This window comes from Tachypleus tridentatus, chromosome 7 (genome assembly GCF_004210375.1).
Source record: "Tachypleus tridentatus isolate NWPU-2018 chromosome 7, ASM421037v1, whole genome shotgun sequence".
NCBI lineage: Eukaryota > Metazoa > Arthropoda > Merostomata > Xiphosura > Limulidae > Tachypleus > Tachypleus tridentatus.
The window spans coordinates 137,190,164-137,209,723 of NC_134831.1; the positions used below are offsets into that span (position 1 = coordinate 137,190,164).

Consider the following 19,560-nt stretch of genomic DNA (forward strand, 5'->3'; position numbering starts at 1 on the left):
TTTATAAAATTCCTGTTCCACTTCTGAAGTTTTTTGATTAGTAGGCATTACTCACAATTAAAGCTTCCTAGGCCTATAGCTCACTGACTGTAGCCGACTAAATAATAATAATTTCTTTTTCCTTTGGCGCGTCGGTTTTATATAGTAATCAGCAATGATCGAGCACGCCAACGTTTTCGCAAAACAAATGTTGTTCATTCTTACTTTCAAGAATCTTCTAGAAATTTCGAGAACAGGCGGAACTTGCGCAATACACAGTCAACTATATACTTCACATGCATAAAGAAGAAAACTACACTGATTCAAGCGTAGGCACTAAAATAAATGTATAGTGAAAAAGTGGTTACAATCGTCTTATCTCATTGTATGCTACACCCTCTATAAATTTTATTAATATTGGATATCTCCTGGATGTTTTACGTTCAATTCCTGCTACTGAGGTAGCTACGGCTGAGAGAAAAATCTGGTGCTAACTATATCCTCAACTAAGGCCCTCCAGGTGTTGGTAATGTGTAATTGCAAAGCACGAGGCTAGGCAGGGTCCAGCGGTTAAAGCGCACGACTCGTAATCTGAGTAGTAATATTAAATATTCTAAGTCCATCTAGTTCAATTCAATAATGCAATTTCAGAATATTTCTTATACGCTGTAGAATGAAGAAGCGAATCCGGTAAAAGGTTATACAATCTTTGCACAGTCTTAAAACACCTAAAATATCTTAACATAAGTATTTTTATTCATTCTGCGTTATTTAAAATGAGCATATGAATAACAGACGAAGCAGGAATGTATCACGTCTAGAGAAGACGTCTGCAAGAAGCCATTGAAATAAAAACAAAATCTAGGCTTACTTTCAATAAGGCATCGTTATGAGCCATGTGAAAGTACTTGTTAGTCATTATGTGTGACTAAATACTTCTGTTCCTTGCATGTTATATAGAATAAAAAGAAACAGGTTGGTATTGAGAACAACATAATATGGCAGAAAGACTACAACGTTTGAAATGGTGTGGATTCTTCTGTTAGGAAAGAGAAAATGGTGGTTGGTATTGAGAACAACATAATATGGCAGAAAGACTACGACGTTTGAAATGGTGTGGATTCCTCTGTTAGGAAAGAGAAAATAATGGTTGGTATTAAGAACAACATAATATGTCAGAAAGACTACAACGTTTGAAATGGTGTGGATTCCTTTGTTAGGAAAGAGAAAATGATGGTTGGAGATCTAAAATATTTACGCATGAAACTTTAAGATTTTTTTTTAGGAAGTGAAAAATATACAATTATTAGCGTAGCTGACATAAAACATAGTTAACTTAGGTGGGCCAGAAAAGAAAAAGTGAGCATTTTGACCAACAGCTGTAAACACTTCAGTTTATGTATATTTTGAAGCGACCAACAGCTGCAAACACTTCAGTTTATGTATATTTTGAAGCGACCAACAGCTGTAAACACTTCTGTTTATGTATATTTTGAAACGACCAACAGCTGTAAACACTTCAGTTTATGTATATCTTAAACAACAGCTGTAAACACTTCAGTTTATGTATATTTTAAAGCGACCAACAGCTGTAAACACTTCAGTTTATGTATATTTTAAAGCGACCAACAGCTCTAAACACTTCAGTTTATGTATATTTTAAACGACCAACAGCTGTAAACACTTCAGTTTATGTATATTTTAAAGCGACCAACAGCTGTAAACACTTCAGTTTATGTTTATTTTAAAGCGACCAACAGCTCTAAACACTTCAGTTTATGTATATTTTGAAGCGACATTGTAGTCATGTTAGACGTTGATCGGAAAGTTAATTTTAAACCTTGGACAGAGAATATTGTTTGGTGCTTGCTATTTTATTCATCTGAAAGGCACTCATTATTAACAAAAAGTGGATAAAGTCAAAAACTAATTATAACATTACTGGAATTATATTTGTGGTTAAACGTTTTACAAATAAAAGTGTCGTACAAAAAATATTTGTCATAATTTACTACTTCACTCAGATTTATTGATATTTCTACTTGACTGATCATAATAAATAATTTACCTTTCCATGATGACGAGAAAACCCATTTGTGGAGAAAAATATATATGTAAAAAAGGCTGGTGTGGGTTGAGAAAAATTTTTTATGTAGAGGAGCGGTTTGTTTGTTTTGAATTTCACGCAAAGTTACTCGAGGGCTATCTGTGCTAGCCGTCCCTAATTTAGCAGTGTAAGACAAGAGGGAAGGCAGCTAGTCATCACCACCCACCGCCAACTCTTGGGCTACTCTTTTACCAACGAATAGTGGGATTGACCGTCACATTATAACGCTCCCACGGCTGAAAGAGCGAGCATGTTTGGCGCGACCGGGATGCGAACCCACGACCCTCAGATTACGACTCGCACACCTTAACACGCTTGGCCATGCCGGGCGACACTGTTCTGAACAGTATACTTTTATCTTTGCTCACAGACGATCCCCATTGAAGGGGCTTCTTTCAATAGGAGTTGTTCAGGTGAACTTCTTGTATATTACCAAAAGGTTCTATACCTCCCCTTCTCTATGAGCTTAAAAAGATAACTTGAACATGTTCTCCAGTATTTCTTAGATGTTTTACACAGATGTTGTTCATGGAGATCTACTTCCAGTTCTCGAGTTACATCATGTTTAAGTTTAGAAATATCCGAAGGCAACCAATAACATAGGTAATTCAAATGCTCTGTGAATATAATTTATTATATCTCTATTTAGATATACAGTTTTCACGTATTCCTGCAGAGTGTTCTCTGGAAAAGTTTTGTCTGCTGTTCGCTGCTCTCGTTTGACTTTTTGTCTTTGTTCATCAAAAGATTGACTTTTTCTTCTCGGTTCTTCCTATTTTATGCAGATTAGTCGGAATTTCAGTTTGTCCCTAACTTAGCAGTGTAAGACTAAAGGCAGCTAGTTATCACAACCCACTGCCAACTCTTGGGCTACTCTTTTAACAAGGAATAGTGGGATTTACCGTCACATTATAACGCACCTACGGCTGAAAGGGCCAGCATGTTTGGTGCGACGGGGATTCGAACCCGTGACCCTTAGATTACGAGTCGAGTGCTTTAACCACCTGGGCATGCAGGGCCAGAAATTTCAGTTTTAACTACGTAAATCTTTCCCTGTTACAACTTCTAGTTATTAGCAGGTTTCTTGTATAAAATACCGAACTTGAAAATATTAGATTAGTGTGAAAGATATTGTAATATTTATAAATATGTGGCTCGTTTCAATGACTAGAGGCAATGATAAAAGTAGATTGATCTTAGTAAATTATTAATTAACAATAACATTTTAGTAAATTACCTGGCTTATATGTTGCCTTCATGTAATTTGGGTCGTTTAATGTTTTGCTATCTTGTAATCAGGTATTCATTCAGTATCGACAATATAGCGAAAACGTCGTTGTTATCAATATTTTGTTGTTTTAAAGCTACAAAATAAGCTATGTGCACTCTATTGTAGCGTTATAAGTCTACACTTTCACCTCTGACTCGAGCCAGCATGCCCAGATGAATAGGGCGCTCGACTCGTAATCTGAAGGTCGGATATTTGAAACCCCGTCACAATAAACATACTTGCCCTTTCAGCTGTGGGAGTCAATCTCATTATTTGCTGGTAAAAGAGTAGCCCAACAATGGGCGGTGGGTAAATTGTGATCTTATACTGCTATACTATGGACGGCTAACGAAAATATCCCTTGCATAGCTCGCGAAATTCAAAACAAACAATTATTCTAGTTATGATTAAAATCTTATACGCCACCTGGTGGCTTACTGGTAAGACACTGGACTTTTAACAATAGCCCGTATGTAGTATTATATCTTATGAAAAGAAATAAACAAAGAAAAGGTATAGAACTTTACATTGCAAGTGTTAAAGATGATGTAATGTGTGATGTCATCTTTGATCTGTCGTTTATAACAAAATGGAAAAAAAAAAACTATTATGTTACCAAACATTGCTGTTGCTACGTAGGCCGTTTTATCTTTAGTATTGCCCAAACATCACAGCTTCCCAAAAAAAAAAAGAAAAAAGGATGTGGTGAAAAGACGTATAAGTTGGTACAATATAATAACTTAATATTTTGTTCCATTTTTTTTGTCAGAAACAGTCCTGGTTTCTTCGTTTATCAGAATGATCAAAGCTTGATCTAATTCTAGAATATCGAGTTTGAGATGAGGTTCTGTGAGATTCACTTCGCACTCTTACCTACGAGTGCATATTAAGAATGACAGTCAGACCTGTATTTGGTTAAGAGTATTTGCTTCAAGTGGCGGATGTTTCCAACTGGTTCCTTCCCCTCTGGTCAAAAGTTCAAAACCAGACAGCTAAGTCTGAACTATAGGAGTCTTTGATCTGGCCGTTTTGTGTGAGTCATTGTTTGTTTGTTTATTTTTGTCGCAAAACCACGTTGGACTAATTGCTCTGCCCACTTCAGTATATCGAACCCCGGATTTTAGCATTGCAAGTTCGATGGACTTATCATTGTCCCACCGGTGGGTGGCAGGTGTCGTTCAAGAGAACAAACAAACTAGCTCAACTATAAGTTACCTTATTGAATTAACCCAATAATGTCTGTCAAGAAATAAGCAATATATGTTTTTATGTTTTCATATTCCTCGGTTAATTATTGGTTTAGCACTGTCGAAAACCGCTTAAACTTACTACATTTACATGGGAGCGGTTAATTAATAGTGAATATTAGCTTGAAATTGACTCTTAAAGTTGTTGTGTGTTTGTTTGTCTGTTGTTGTTTTAATTGAATACAAATCTGCACAATGGGGTATCTGTGCTGTGCCCACCACAAATATAGAAACCTATTTTAGCGTTGCAAGTCCGCAGACACGCCGCTGTGCCACTAGAGGGTGCTCTGTTTGTTTTTGAATTTCACGCAAAACTACACGAGGGCTATCTGCGCTAACCGTCCCTAATTTAACAGTGTCAGACTAGAGAAAAGGTAGCTAGTCACCACCACCCACCGCCAATTCATGGGCTATTCTTTTATCAACGAATAGTGGGATTGACCATACATTATAACGCCCACACGACTTAAAGGAAAGCATGTTTGGTGTGACGAGGATATGAACTCGCGACCCTCAGATTACGAGTCGAGTGCCTTAACCACCTGGCCATGCCGGGTCAGTATGCCGAAGCTAAAAATTGAAGATTCAAGGCCACGCATTGTGTAAAATAACGGAAAAGAAGATATTTCTGTAAAATTGATAAATCATCAAAAAGAAAGCCAAGGGGTCAGGAGAAATAAATAGAAAAACTAGCTGGCGTATAGCTTAGATTCATTCTTTCAGTTTTTTCTTTATTTTCAGTTGAAATTTAATTAATTACTTATTATATAATAATATATAGCATTTGTGGTGATTTGTTATCTTTTAGTTGTGTTTTTTACCGTGCTACACTGCAATTTGTAAACTTTACAAAATATTTTAATGACTTTTGTTTATTTGTTTTCTGTGTAAACGTAGCTTTAATCATTCCGCTTAATTAATATTTAACTTTTTTATCCTAATTTGTACATGGTGTCAAATATAAGGTAAGATAATTGTGTTAATTTATATACTAGGTGGTTAAGGCTTTCGACTCGTAATCTGAGGGTTGCTGGTTAGAATTCCCCTCACACCAGACATGCTTGCCCTTTCACCCGTGGGGGCGCTATAATACATAATCAATCGCACTATTCGTTGGTAAAAGAGTAGCCTAAGAGTTTGCTGGGGGTGGTGATGATTAGCTGCCTTCCCTCTATTCTTACACTGCTAAATAGCCCTTATGTAGCTTTCCGCAAAATTCCAAACAAACAAACCCACCAAGATTGACACACACAATTTTCTTTCTTAATGCAAATATATTCTAATATATCAACAGTAATACAATTTGTAATAATGGTTAATACAAATAATAATTTTGTAACAAACGTTTTACAAATTTACAAACAATATTAAGTCTTCTATCTGATCTGTAATTTCTTTGATATCTTATCGAAGGTTCACGATGAAAGAATTAATTCTAAGTTAATATAGGTACAATTCAACTAACGGGAAGCTAGCTAGCTCTTCGCTGATCACACGCGAGGTTTGCACCGCTGAAGTTATATAATGTCTTTGTACAAATACAAGTATCCGAAGTTAATCCACTGATGTTAAACGGTTTGTAATGTTCAAAATTTATAAACATCTGTAATTTTCCGATTAATAAGCGTCAATCACAGTTATAACTTCCAAGGTTTATAGTATACTACCTGCAGCAAAATATCAATGGAAGAAGCATATTGAACTGTAACTTGGTTGAAAAGTGATATTCTATTGTAATACCAGGGTTTTCTAAGTTGGTACCAGTTAGAAGTTATCTTGAAGAATTAGGGGAAGAAAATAAATACTTTGTTGTTTTACATTGTGATACTGCTGACTTAAATGGTAAGCTCCTCCCAATAATATTTCCTCTGATGTGTAATGTTTTAAGTTTGTTTGTTGTTGTTTTTACTTACAGTTTGCGAAACTTGGTTTTGTATTACTTTAGTGTTTAACAATGGGACAATATTTTTAGTTCACTCTATCGATATTAGATGTTAAGGGTAATTTACAAAAGGTGAGGTAACATTAAAACAACGATCACAAAAATCTAAAGTATCTTGTGTATAACGTGTTCTCACAGAAAAACATAAATTAACTTACTTAGTTTTATGGAACAAAAGGTATCGTGCTAGTGTCGCCATCTTTAAATTATGTTTTAATTTTATTTTCATAATTGCAATTGATACAAATAATATAACACTATAAAATTTATATATTTAAGGTCCTTAATGCCTTACAGTTTATTAATAATTTAAAGGACAACAGTTATTAACGAAATAAACAAAATATTTTCCCCCCAATTCAACCGGGGTATGTATTTAGATATAATAATAACAATACAAGGGTTTTCAAGAATCAAAATATTTCTCTTCATCCATCTGTTGAATTATTTCTGTCTAAGGCTTGGGATGAGGCATAAGATTTGAAATCAAAGTAAAAATAAAATTAAAATTAAACATTGAAAACTGATACATAACCATTCATAAGCAATAAACAAATAAAGTTGAGAAATATAGGTAGTGTGACATTAGTTATACCTGTAAAATAAATAAAACGTAGAAATATCTGTTTGTCTGTGAATATGAACCGAGTTTTGATACTCATAGTGGGCAGAGCGTGGATATCCCATTGTATAGTTCTATGCTTAACATCAAACAAACAAACAAACATAGTTTAGCTCATCAGTGTCAACCTTTGATTCCTGATCTTGTAACCTCTCGAAGAGTTCATCAGGACTATGTCGCTTCAGTTTATGAGTATGATCAATGTGCCCATGTGACTTATGTTTTAACTTGTAGTTTATTAGAACAAATCTTTGGAGTACGAAATAAGAATCACGAAAACCAGAATTAAACTGCATTTGAAGTGCAGTTTTGTTACAAAGCCGTATTCAGTGCCCATATTCGAACTTTCAGTCTTTCATTAACTTATCGTAAGAACTCTTCTGCAATATGGTAACTTTCTTCAGCTGCTGATTTGTGAATTCATGTGTACCAACAAATTCAGACCTTAATCACTCGATGTATTCTTGCATTAAGTATGACATTTTTACTTTTACATATTTTAAACCCATCCAGCTCATAAAATAATTGTTGAAATAAGCCTCTTGGGTCAAATGCATTTCATCAGGTACTTCTTATCGTGTTATTCATTATTCAGCAAACACGTCAGCGATGGGTTGGCTAACATATTAACACCAATGGATAAGCTTCGGTTCAGTTAATGAAGTAATACATAATGACCAGAGCTTATTAAATCAGCCCACTCTGTTTCTGACTGAAGACCAGTCATGCACATCTGTATTCTACGCTATATAGAATCAAACATTTTGTGATGTAACTCCCCTTTTTTGGGCATTTTCTCCTGTACGATGCATGTACAGTACTGGGTTCACACCACTGTTCAATGTCTCAATATGAACGTGGCTAGAAAAAAACTGCTTTTCACAATAGCACATACCACTTCTGCAGTTTCCGCTTCTTCCATTAGACAAAGTTCGAAGTAACAGTTGCCTTAGAGCTCTAGAGACCATTAGCCGCAATACTGATTGAAAACCACATCTTTGTGGTTTATAGCAATGATGCAGTATGCTTTCCTGCGTAACTTCTTGCACAAGAGTCACGGGTTATGTGCATTTACAGTAAACACTTTTCACCTTGCTACACAGTAAGTATCTCTAAGCTAGTTCCGTGTTCTTCAGTTTCTCTTTCTCAAATTCATTACGTACTGTATTGTTTAATATCACTGCCACTGTAATAAAGTTTTCTTCCATTTTGTGCTGTCACTCTTTGGAATCACAATCCATTGTAATTTCTGTGTTTCAAAACTAGTTTGACAGTTAGTTTCAACTACTCTCACTTTGTTTAATGTGCCTATGACCATTCTAGCAGGAAACTGAATGGACTGAGTGTATATAATTAGAGAGCAACATTGGAATAATATTATCACTGAGTCAGACAAATGTTCAAGCAAGTTTGTCCTGCTTTCTGGACGATAAACAGTGTATTTCATACTTCGTTCTACCATCATAGCATATAGTTATAATATTATAGACTTTGTCCATATTATATGAAGAGCTTAAAGATACTATGACTCCTTCGTTAACATGCATGCACTCATGCCTCCTCAGTCACATCTAGTCGATCATCACTCCCTTTTGTGCTAGATCGATCAGAGTCTTCGCTGCTCTGGTATCAACCAAGAATTCAGTCTATGTTTGTGTGCATATATTGGCATAAACCAAGCCAAATCAAGTAATAAGTAAGGTGAACTGACCATTAGACGTTTTGATGTAAGTTTACCATTGTGGCTCTCAAGGTCAGACCTAATCTAGGCTCTGTTAGTTCTCAAAAGCAGTAAAACTGTAACTATGACTTGCTTAAGTCTTTCACTTGTTGATGCGTCATACAAAATGTCATTTTGATTATCATGTGACAAGGATAGTTGAAGCAAAGGTTTTTATTATACACCTGATCCCTGTAATTGTTGACAAAAATTTTGATGTTGTACAACCAAGCCACAATCTTACAGTGTTGTGGTTCAACATATAACCATCTGTTTTAGACGTTTAAAGTTTACCAGCCATTTCACTGGTGCAAGGGTTACTCAATGAGAGTATTGCAATGTATAGTACCATATATGTCAAAAACTGAAGTAGCTGGTTCAGTCCTTCCTTACAGAGCGAAATCTAGGCAGTCTTATTAGAAGCACTTGCTGAGGAACAATTTGCATGGAAAGCCCCAAAGACTTGCCCACTCACTGGTACCCACTATGAATAGGTCTTTTGATCAGCATACTTTAGCAGAGCACAAACTTTAGATGATTTTGGCATCTCAGAAAAGTGGCATAAAATTTACATTAGATTACAATCTCACACCTAATCACAACAAATAATACATCGTCTTCTTGTGGGTGAGGGATAAGTTAACGCACTTCTGATGCAAATATCAAGGAATCGATTCTGGAAAGTGGACACAATAGATAGTCCAATGTGGCTTATTCTAAAATAAACAAACGAAATAGTACATCCGTCTAGGTGTAATTGTTACTAACTCCCAAGTGATGCCATATTGATGAGGATATTTTTGTAATCTGCTGACACCTGTTGGGACTTGCTTTTCCACTTACGCAACTAACAAAATTCTCATATGGACCTCTTATGAGTCTTGAATTCAACCTGTTAGATAGTTCACCACTCGCTCAAGATGTTAGTATAACTCAGCTATGATGTCAATCACTGACTTGCTCCTCATTGAAATACATTATTTAACTAACATCAAGCATTGTATTATTTATGCTAGAATCCACCAGTTACAAACAGAGCTGTGCTTGAAGTGCCAAAGGAAGAGTCACGGATCTTTCTTGGCCTCTCAGTAGCTTATCAGAAAGTTTACAGGTTGGCATAAAAAACCTGATTTTGATGTACATGGTGAGGACAGCACAGATAGTCCATTGTGTAGCTGTGCTTAATAACAACCAATATTTGACAGTACCTTTGAATATCAGAAGAGAAACGTCCCTTTGTCCACAGGGATCTGTTGGTCCATAAATAAGACATATCTAGTTGCATTTCGGCCCACACAAAGCTTTCTTAGTTTACAACTAGGTCGAGATATTAAATATGGAGCTTGCAGCAATGGTAAAAGACTCGCATTTAGGAGATAACTTCATCAGGGGCCTCAGGGAAACATGCAACTGCTTGTCAGCTGCGCACGTCAGTAAGGTTTTCTGTAATTCTTGTGGTTTCAGCATCACATGTTCCCTCTTGGAAAGGCTCTCCTTTGCCACAAAATTATCTTTTTCCCCATTAGGTGCTTGGCAGAGAGACAGTTCTAACTGGCAAACTTTGTCCACCAGATGTACCTTCAGTTTCCTTTGACTGGACATAGATGAAAGTAATCAATGACTGGGTTGCTTTGATTAAAAAATAGTCTGAGTATTCTACAGAGATCTTCTTACTTGATCTCAGGATTTCGTTTTGTTGATCCTTAGTAATCCACGATCACTGGGAATTAATAGGATCGTTCAGACTTGGAAAGTTTTCAGCAATTCTGAGAGCACCAGGATGTGATTTACCTTCCTTAGTTTACAACCAGGTCGAGGTATTAAATATGGAACTTGCAGTAATGATAAAAGGCTCGTATTCAGGAGATAACTTCTCCTAGACCTTACTACTTTTTCGGATCATTGTTTACCCTCAATATCGAATTCCGTATGCAAATTTCCCATCTGGAAAATTTCTTTTCCAATTTCATTGACTACGAGATTTATCTGCAGAAGAGTGCAAAGAATCATGGAAAAGTACACTTATAAAATAAGCAAAGTTCAAAAAACGGATCATTTGATCACAGCACTAAAAGCTCTCTCTAACATATTACTTATGTGATATTCCTAGGTTCATCGATTTTCTAAAGTTAAGGGCACCTCTGCTAGTGACTAAATGATCTTCCAAAAAGAGATTTATAGGACTGAAACCCAATGTTTGAGTCCACTGCGTTACAAGAAAGAGATTGAACACAATATTCAACCCAGAGGAGTCAAACTTTATTTTCAAGAACGGCAACAAGTCAAAAATAATTGACGAGTAAACAAAATCAGGAATTATCGAACAACTTTCTGTTATAGACTGAGGGAATATGAGATTGTATAAACAGACAGAAACACATCGCAGGTGGTACCTATGCCATTGGTTATCTAAGATGTAGGTAGGGAGAATTTAACATATGATTATTTCTAAACTTAAACACTGTGATGTTACTAGAGAATAGAAGACAGATCTCTGTCAATATCGTCTCGAGAAGTGTGTAAAAGGGACACCTTCTGCCTTGACCATGTGTAACTAGCACACGAAATAAGGCTGTTACATACGTCACCTTTTCTACTTTTAGAAGTACTGATATCAGTAAAAAGTTTGAAACGTTTGATCAACACTACAGTTTATATTCCCAAGCTAAAAGAAAAAGGAACTATATTACTGCTGGATAGCACATAAGGATAAAATTGTATGGGAAAATGTATCGAAAAAAAAAAATATTCGGGACAGAAATTGACTTTCCTCTCTGTTATTTATACTGATTTTACTGTTTTTTTGGTTGCTGCTATTTTAGAGCACTTTCAAGTATCCGAACAGTTGGTCTAAAGATCCGTGGTTCGAGTCTTCTTACAAACAGTAAAGGTTACCCACTGCATTTGGGGCCTGTGGGTGTATTATTCGATTAGAGTTGACGACTATATATTATAGAATTGCTGTCTTTTTTTTATTCTATAAGTTAAATATTAGCAGTTATTAGTGCTAATAGCCTTCGTATAGCTTAGTGCAAGTATCCTAAGCGAAAATACCTTCCAGAAAGAGTGAACACGATCTTCTGGGATAGAACAAATATAAACGTTTTTTTTTATTTACTTTTGAGAATTCATCACTGACATTCTTAAAATTGAATTACATTCCGTAGGATACGAGTGTTTTATAACATTACCAAATTACTTTTAAACTTGATAAATAAAAACAAGCTGTATAGAATAAATAATTCACCATAAGTATCAAAAAATAAGTTTGATCAATTAGTTCGAAAATAAATATTTAAAACAAATCACTTATTTCTTAAGACACAAAAAGAGCTTAAGGAATAACCAAAGAGTTTCAGAGGTTTTGTACTCTAATATTGTATGTTATACTCTCCAGTATGTCTGTGGACTACCCCGGCTAGAAACCAGGTTTCGATACCAGTGGTGGACAGAACATAGATAGCTCATTCTGTTGCTTAATTCCAATTAGTCAATATCAAATTAATTGTTAAAGAAATTCAGATTTTACATTTTCTTTTCTTTTTCTAAAGCCAGCGCATGTTAGCACCATTCTTTCTAACTATAACATTTCCTCATGGTACCGAGTCTCAAGTACATGTCTGTTATTGTACTGTTTACAATATATTTCCTTCTGTCGTATCTGCTTAAGGCCACAGTTTCCTTTATCTATAAAACCGAAAAAAACTCAGAATGCATAAATACGTAATATGCGATGTATAAAGTAATTTAATTATTTGTATTACCTGGTTTGTAAACTCTTAAGCGTAGTCGCTATTATAAACATTTAAAAAAAAACTCTTGGGTAAATAAACAGGAAATTTGTGTCTGCACATTTAAAAAAATATATACGATTCCCTGTGACTTGTTTCTTCAATTTTTAAAAAAAAAACTGAAAACCTTTTCAATATATATTTTATTTGTTTTGTTTTTGAATTTTGCGCAAAGTTACAGGAGGGCTACTTGCGCTAGCCTGTCCATAATTTAGCAGTGTAAAACCAATGGGAAAGCAGCTAGTCCTCACCACCCACCTCCAACACTTGGGCTACTCTTCTACCAACGACTAGAGATGCCCGGTACGGCCAGATGGTTAAGGCTCTCGATTTGTAATTTGAAATTCGCGGGTTCGAATCCCTATCACACCAAACATGCTCGCATTTTCAGCCGTAGAGGAGTTATAATGTGACGGTCAATTTCATTATTCGTTGGTAAAAAGTGTTGCCTGAGAGTTAGTGATGATGGTTAGCTGCCTTTCCTCTAGTTTTACACTGCTAAATTAGGGACGGCTAGTGCAAATAGTCCTCGTGTAGTTATGCGCGAAATTCACAAAACAAACCAACGAATAGTGCTTATGTTGTAAAAGTATAGAAAATGACCATTATTCCCTTCAAACTTTGCTTTTGTGTCCTGGATAATGAAATTTAAAATTAACCTATTTTCTATCTAAAAACGGGCAAATTTAGACATTTTCATTTATATAAAGGCTCAATAAAACAACATATGAATCAAGGTTTACAAGTATATCTTAGTAGAAGCGCTCGTCTTGCTCCTCTGAGTATATTCACATGTTCTCCTTGAATTTATCAAGATGAGCGTCAAGGATATGGACTTTTAGGGACATTTTGCAACCTGTTTTGCCGTAGTTCTCACCACAGCCTCAACTAGTTCAACATAATTCTCGGCCTTGTGATTGCCCAAGAAGCTCCGAACCACTGTGACAAAGCTGCCCAAAGCTTTTTTCACCTTCCTACTGAGCCTCTTAGGGAATTTTGTACACTCAGGATCTTCTTTATTTGTGGTCCAACGAAGACATCAGCTTTGACCTCTGCCTCAGACAGCTTAGGGAAGAAGTCTCGAAGGTACTTGAAGGCTGCAGACTCCTTATCAAGAGCTGTGACGAATTGTTTCATAAGACCCAATTTTATGTGCAATGGTGGGAGCAACACTTTCTGGAGGTCCACTAGCGGCTCACACTTGACATTGTGCCTCCCCACAGAGACCTCGGTCCGTTGTGGCCAGTGCTTTCTGTTGTAGTGCGCTGCGGTGTCCCTGCTGTCCCAAAGGCAAAGATAACAGGGAAACTTGATAAAGCCTCCTTGGAGACCCATCAGGAACGTCACCATTTTAAAGTCTTTTATAACTTCCCAGCCATACTCATCATACTTCAAGGCTTCTCGCAAGGTTTTGATACTGTTGTATTCCTCTTTAAGGTGCACTGAATAAGCCAGAGGAAGAGACGAATACTTATTCCTGTCATGAAGCAGCACAGTTTTGAGGCTTCTGGATGAGCTATCAATGAAGAGGCGTCACTCGTTCGGGTTACAGGCAATTCTAATTGCCTCGCACAGACCGGATACATTGTGGCGGAAGCAAAGTCCATCTTGACGAGTGAAAAAGCTTGAGAAATGTCGATGACGCTTCCTCTGACTTGCGACTTGCACACTTTCATCTCACAAGTTCCTCTATTTGAGCCTAGATGTCAAAAGCTCGGCATTCGACTTTGTAGACCAAAATCTCTGATCAAGTCATTGAAATCTCATTGGTTGGGGTAGTATGGGTTTCTCTCACCAGCTGCTCCTCTGAAATTGTAATCTGGATCTTCAACGTTTACCTCCTCTTCTGATTTGCTGCTCTCTTCTGAGGATGGCTGCTTTCTTTCTGGCGGAGCGAGTACAGGAAGCTCAGGGCAGTGTGGCACTGGGGTGATTGATGATAGTAGGACCGGATACATGATAGCAGATCCATTCTTGCCAGTCCGACGTTTGGAACAGTCCACTATGCAGAAGTAGCAATTGCTTGAGTGGTCAGCAGATTCACGCCAAATTCTTGGAATAGCGACCTTCATGGCTCTTTTTTCTCCTTTGTACCATCCTGCAAAAGAGCAAAATAAAATTGTTATTATGAAGAATAAATTTATTTCATCCACAACTAATGTGTAAGAGGTTCATGCAAAATATTTTATATGTGATATTTTTCTATACATTTGAAATTAAAAAATAAATTAAGAGATATTTAAATTCTAAAAGGTCTAAAATTTGTATAATATAAAATCTTAATATTCAAGCAAACAAAAATTGTCCGTCTTACCTTCTAGAGTTTTTTTTGCAGTGCTCAAGGTAGAATGAGGTGCCCAGGATTTGTTTTGATCCCCGACAGGCATGTCGAAATATACATTGTGGGCTTCACACATTTTAGTAGATGCTGTCACAGAGTACTTTTTCAATCTTGTTTTGATAAAGTGACCACATGCATAACAGAATGAATCTGGACTATGCTTGCAGCTTCTTGGTACCATCTCTGATAAAATCAGATAGGTTTATGTGTTTACTCAGGCAGCTAGAACTAAACTGAAGTGGTGGGTTGTGAGCCTCTGTATATATATTGCTATTGAAAGTTCTAGAAAATTCTAAAAGGTTCTTGAAAATTCTTGTAAGTTCTACGATATTCTAGAAAGTTCTTGAAAATTCTCTATCAGCTACTCAGCACTGAATCTTCCTGGAATGTTCTGGAAAATGGGTGAATTTGAAAATTTCATTACTCAGGTCACAAAAGCAAAGTTTGAAAAAAATAGGTCTTTTCCAATTACCTTAGGCATAAACAATTGGGAAATAACACTTTCTGCCCAGGAACAAGAAAAAGTAAAATTTTGTTACATTGTGTTATTAAAGGAATAATAGTAAATTTAATCTATATGTTCATTCATAGATGGCGCGCAACTCGCTGAGAATGAATTCTCCTGTAAGTACTGTGCAAACGACTTAGTGAGATGATCGGTAATGGTAGAACTCGAGCGTCGAGAAAGATGCTGCATCTCCTGTGCTACAAGATGAAGAAAAAGTGATAAAGCTTGTGCAGCGTTTAAGAATGGTTCAGCCAGGATCTCCAGTCTGTACATAGAAACATTGGGTAAGTGAACCTTGTTAAATGGCTCCGAATCGACTTTAACCGCTTTGAGCATCAGTATCTGTGGTACTGTGACGCAAGATGCTTCTGACGAGGTTTCGGCCCAGGCAGGCTGCTATTAAATCAATGCTTGCCTCCATAGGATGCGTTTCACTCCCATCTTTGTGACCATTCTTCTCCTTAAATATAGATGCCTCAAGCAAGACTGCGCTACAAATAAAATAGTCAAAGATATTAATAAACGAATAAGTTCTGTTGTTAACCATACCATCGCAAATACCTGGGATCTATTGTCTTTTAAATAGCAGATGTTAAGCCTAACCGTACCAATGTACGATGTCGAATTGTGGTTGGCTCAGAACACTAAACAAAAAAAAGGGGAAAAGAAAAAAAATCCGAATAAATAAAAATAATATAAATGTAATTATCCGTAAAGATAAAAGTTCATGTCGCAACAGCAAAGACTGGGAGTTGTAAATTAAACTAAAATACCGAATTTTGTTTCAGACGATTTCTGCCTAGTTTTATTTATTCGGCATTACAAAACGAAAGTACATCTAGGAATAATTACAAATTAAGAATGTTACAAATATTGCATAATTTATGAGACAATCGCGTATCATCAAAATGTTAAGTCGGAAATGTTGATCCTCTCATCAATGGAAACATCAGAACTACAAAGCTGTCATTTTTCAATTTGTTTTCAAAATTGTGGGAATATAATTTTTGCACACGTGGACAAGCTCCCACATATCTACTATCTTCTTTTATTACGTTTTTAATTCTTCTGCGTTTTTCAGAGGAGCTGAAACATTTTGTTTCTTTATTTTAGCTGTGTCTATTTGAGAAACTACGCAATGTAGGTTAGCTATTGGGGTCGAAGTACACGTTTCATTAATTTGATCGACTGTGTTTAAAAATTCCAAATTTTCTGTTCGATAACACGCAAGCTGCTGATCAGTTAATATCACGATATCTCTGTTCTTGTTTTTTTTAATACGTAATATACATTTGCTGTTAACGTCGATATGTTGTCTCTTGTTTTTGTTTTTCATTCTGAAGTTACATGCATATTCATGTTCATGTATAGACGTATCTCTCCTGGATTCTCTAGAACAAATCTCAAACCTGAATTCGACATCTTTGTTGTGCATTTATATAATTATATGACAGGTTGATATGATCTTCGTATTTTAGGCATAAAATTAATTACAGTGTTGGCGGATATCTTCGTTGCATATATAGTAAAATAAGATATAAACAACTCTTGTATCTATGCGATAGAAATGTATATCTGATTATCTATAATTACAGCCGGATTTTAAATCTGTTATGGACTGGTGATAAGGACACTCGACTTGCAATATGTGGGTCACATTTCCGAAATCTGTCACTGAACATGCTCGCTCTTTTAGCCGTGGGGGTGTTAAATATGTCGGTCAATCCCACTGTTTGTTGACAAAAGAGTAGCTCAAGAGGTGATAGTGGTTGGTGGTGATTGGTTGTCTCCACTCTAGTATTTTGCTGTCAATTATGGTCGACTGCTGTAAATAGTCCTCCTGTGGCTTTGCGCGAATTTCAGCAAGCAAATAAATAATTGACTTTCTAGCTCTGTTCACATTAGTTAAGAGATAATTTTCTTTTTATAGGTTATAGGACATTTTTCTGTAAGTGTTTATGATACTTTAGCAAAATTCGAACTTATTAGATTACCCAAAGTCGTTGTGGCGAATAGTTATAGAACTGTATTACTTCTAAAATTATTGGTAACGTTGAACCCATTAACTCCTTTTCTCATGTTTATTTATTTGTGCCTTTCTTGTGCACAAAAGCATCTAAAGTGACGAATATGATTATAACAACGTAGTTCTCACCTAGTTTCTAAACATCTTCTCATGTTATCTACAGCCACAGAAGTTATTTTTTATGCAGAGACATGTTGTGTCATAAGTTGTTAAAGAAGTCGAGCTTCTAATTACCAGACATTGTCACTCTCCTAAAAGTAAATGCCGAAGACATTGAAACATAAAGAAAATCTTATATCATAAAATTGATTCAACTGACAGTAAATAACAAGACCGTTCTGAAGATGACCAAGGTCAGTCTAAACTTTGTTCTCTGCTTATCAATAAAAGTGTTAATACCAATACCAGCCGTTCTGAGATACATTTTTATTTCAAATTGGTTTCTCGTCATCACGAACTCCGATCTACCACCAGTTCAGGAATATAGTTTGAAGCTATTTCTTCTGTCATTCGTACACCCAAAAAAGAAACCCAAAATAACTTTCTATGACTATAGGTTTCAGTTTAAGTTTAGGAAAAGTGTCAAATCTAGTTTGTGTTTATGTCAAAACAGATTCAAAGCTCAATTTCCGGGCTTTCAAGGTAGAGAGTATGTGCACAATTTCCAGGTTTACCATGTTGCAAAAACAAAACAACAATACAAGAAGTACATACAGTGTGTAAGTGTTTGTTTGGAAATTTCGCACAAAGCTACTCGAGGGCTATCTGTGCTAGCCGTCCCTAGTTTAGCAGTGTAAGACTAGAGGGAAGGCAGCTAGTCATCACCACCCACCGCCAACTCTTGGGCTACTCTTTACCAACGAATAGTGGGATTGACCGTCACATTATAACGCCCCCACGGCTGGGAGGGCGAGCATGTTTAGCGCGACGCGGGCGCGAACCCGCGACCCTCGGATTACGAGTCGCACGCCTTACGCGTTAGGCCATCCGGGCTGTGTGTGTAAGTGACGAAGATCCTTATGTACATATATATATATATACTGTTTTTGCGATCGCTTAAAGCGTATTGTTAAAATCACGAAAAGCAAATAATTATTATTAAACAGCGTAATTTAGAAAAAAAAAACTATATTGATCGAAGTGTTTATGATATTGCTTTAATACTGTCAAACCTACATAGAAGTGTGTGTGAGGTTTTCTTATAGCAAAGCGACATTAAGCTATCTGCTGAGTCTACCGACGGGAATCAAAACACAGAAGAAGTTGATATGTATTACGACAATAATACTAGTTTAAAAGTACTTGTCACATGAAACGCTTTTGGTTAATTCGTGTTTTTTTATATATAAATACATATACGTGGTCTTTAAATCTTTTCAGTTTGAGCATTTTCAGTAGCTGAAGTTTTATGCAAGAACATGATATCTCTTAAGTCTAATTCACTTGCATGTTAAGTAATTTGAGCTTGTGTAAATCCTTCTCATTCTTAGTATTTCTAATAATAACACTTCTAAGTCTTAGAGTATTTTAATTTAAATAATTTGATATTGGATAAACGCTTTGGAGATAAATGTTTCAAAATTCTTTGCTTTTATGTATTCCTTACTAAGCGTTAATCATTGTCATACTCAATTTCCTTCAGTGTTAAGTTTCTTTCTCTAAATCCTGTTTACGTCCGCCTTGTTTAGTATAAGGGCTTTTAGAACAAGTCTTCCTTATTGTCACACTTATTAGTTTCAGTGTTCAATAAATCTTTTTTGTTTTCAATGTTATTAATTTCAATACTTAAATAGACTTCTTTATTGTCATTTTTATTAGTTTCAATATTCAAAAGCTCTTCTTTATTGTCACTCTTACTAATTTCAATATTTAACAAATCTTCTTTATTGTCATCCTTATTAGTTTTTAATATTCAACATGTCTTTTTTATTCCCACACTTACTAATGTCAATATTTAACAAGTCTTCTCCATTGACGCTCTTATTAGTTTTAAAATTTAACAAGTTT

At 35.9% G+C, this 19,560-nt stretch overlaps 1 pseudogene across 1 annotated transcript in view; it reads left to right on the forward strand.

Annotated features, from left to right (window-relative positions):
- The first annotated feature begins 15,668 nt into the window (after window positions 1-15,668).
- LOC143257818 (glutamate [NMDA] receptor subunit 1-like) overlaps window positions 15,669-19,560 on the forward strand; it is a 212,548-nt pseudogene continuing 208,656 nt past the window's right edge. The window contains exon 1 of the transcript XR_013032002.1: window positions 15,669-15,811. The product of XR_013032002.1 is annotated as a glutamate [NMDA] receptor subunit 1-like (transcript). The remainder of the gene's footprint in view (window positions 15,812-19,560) is intronic.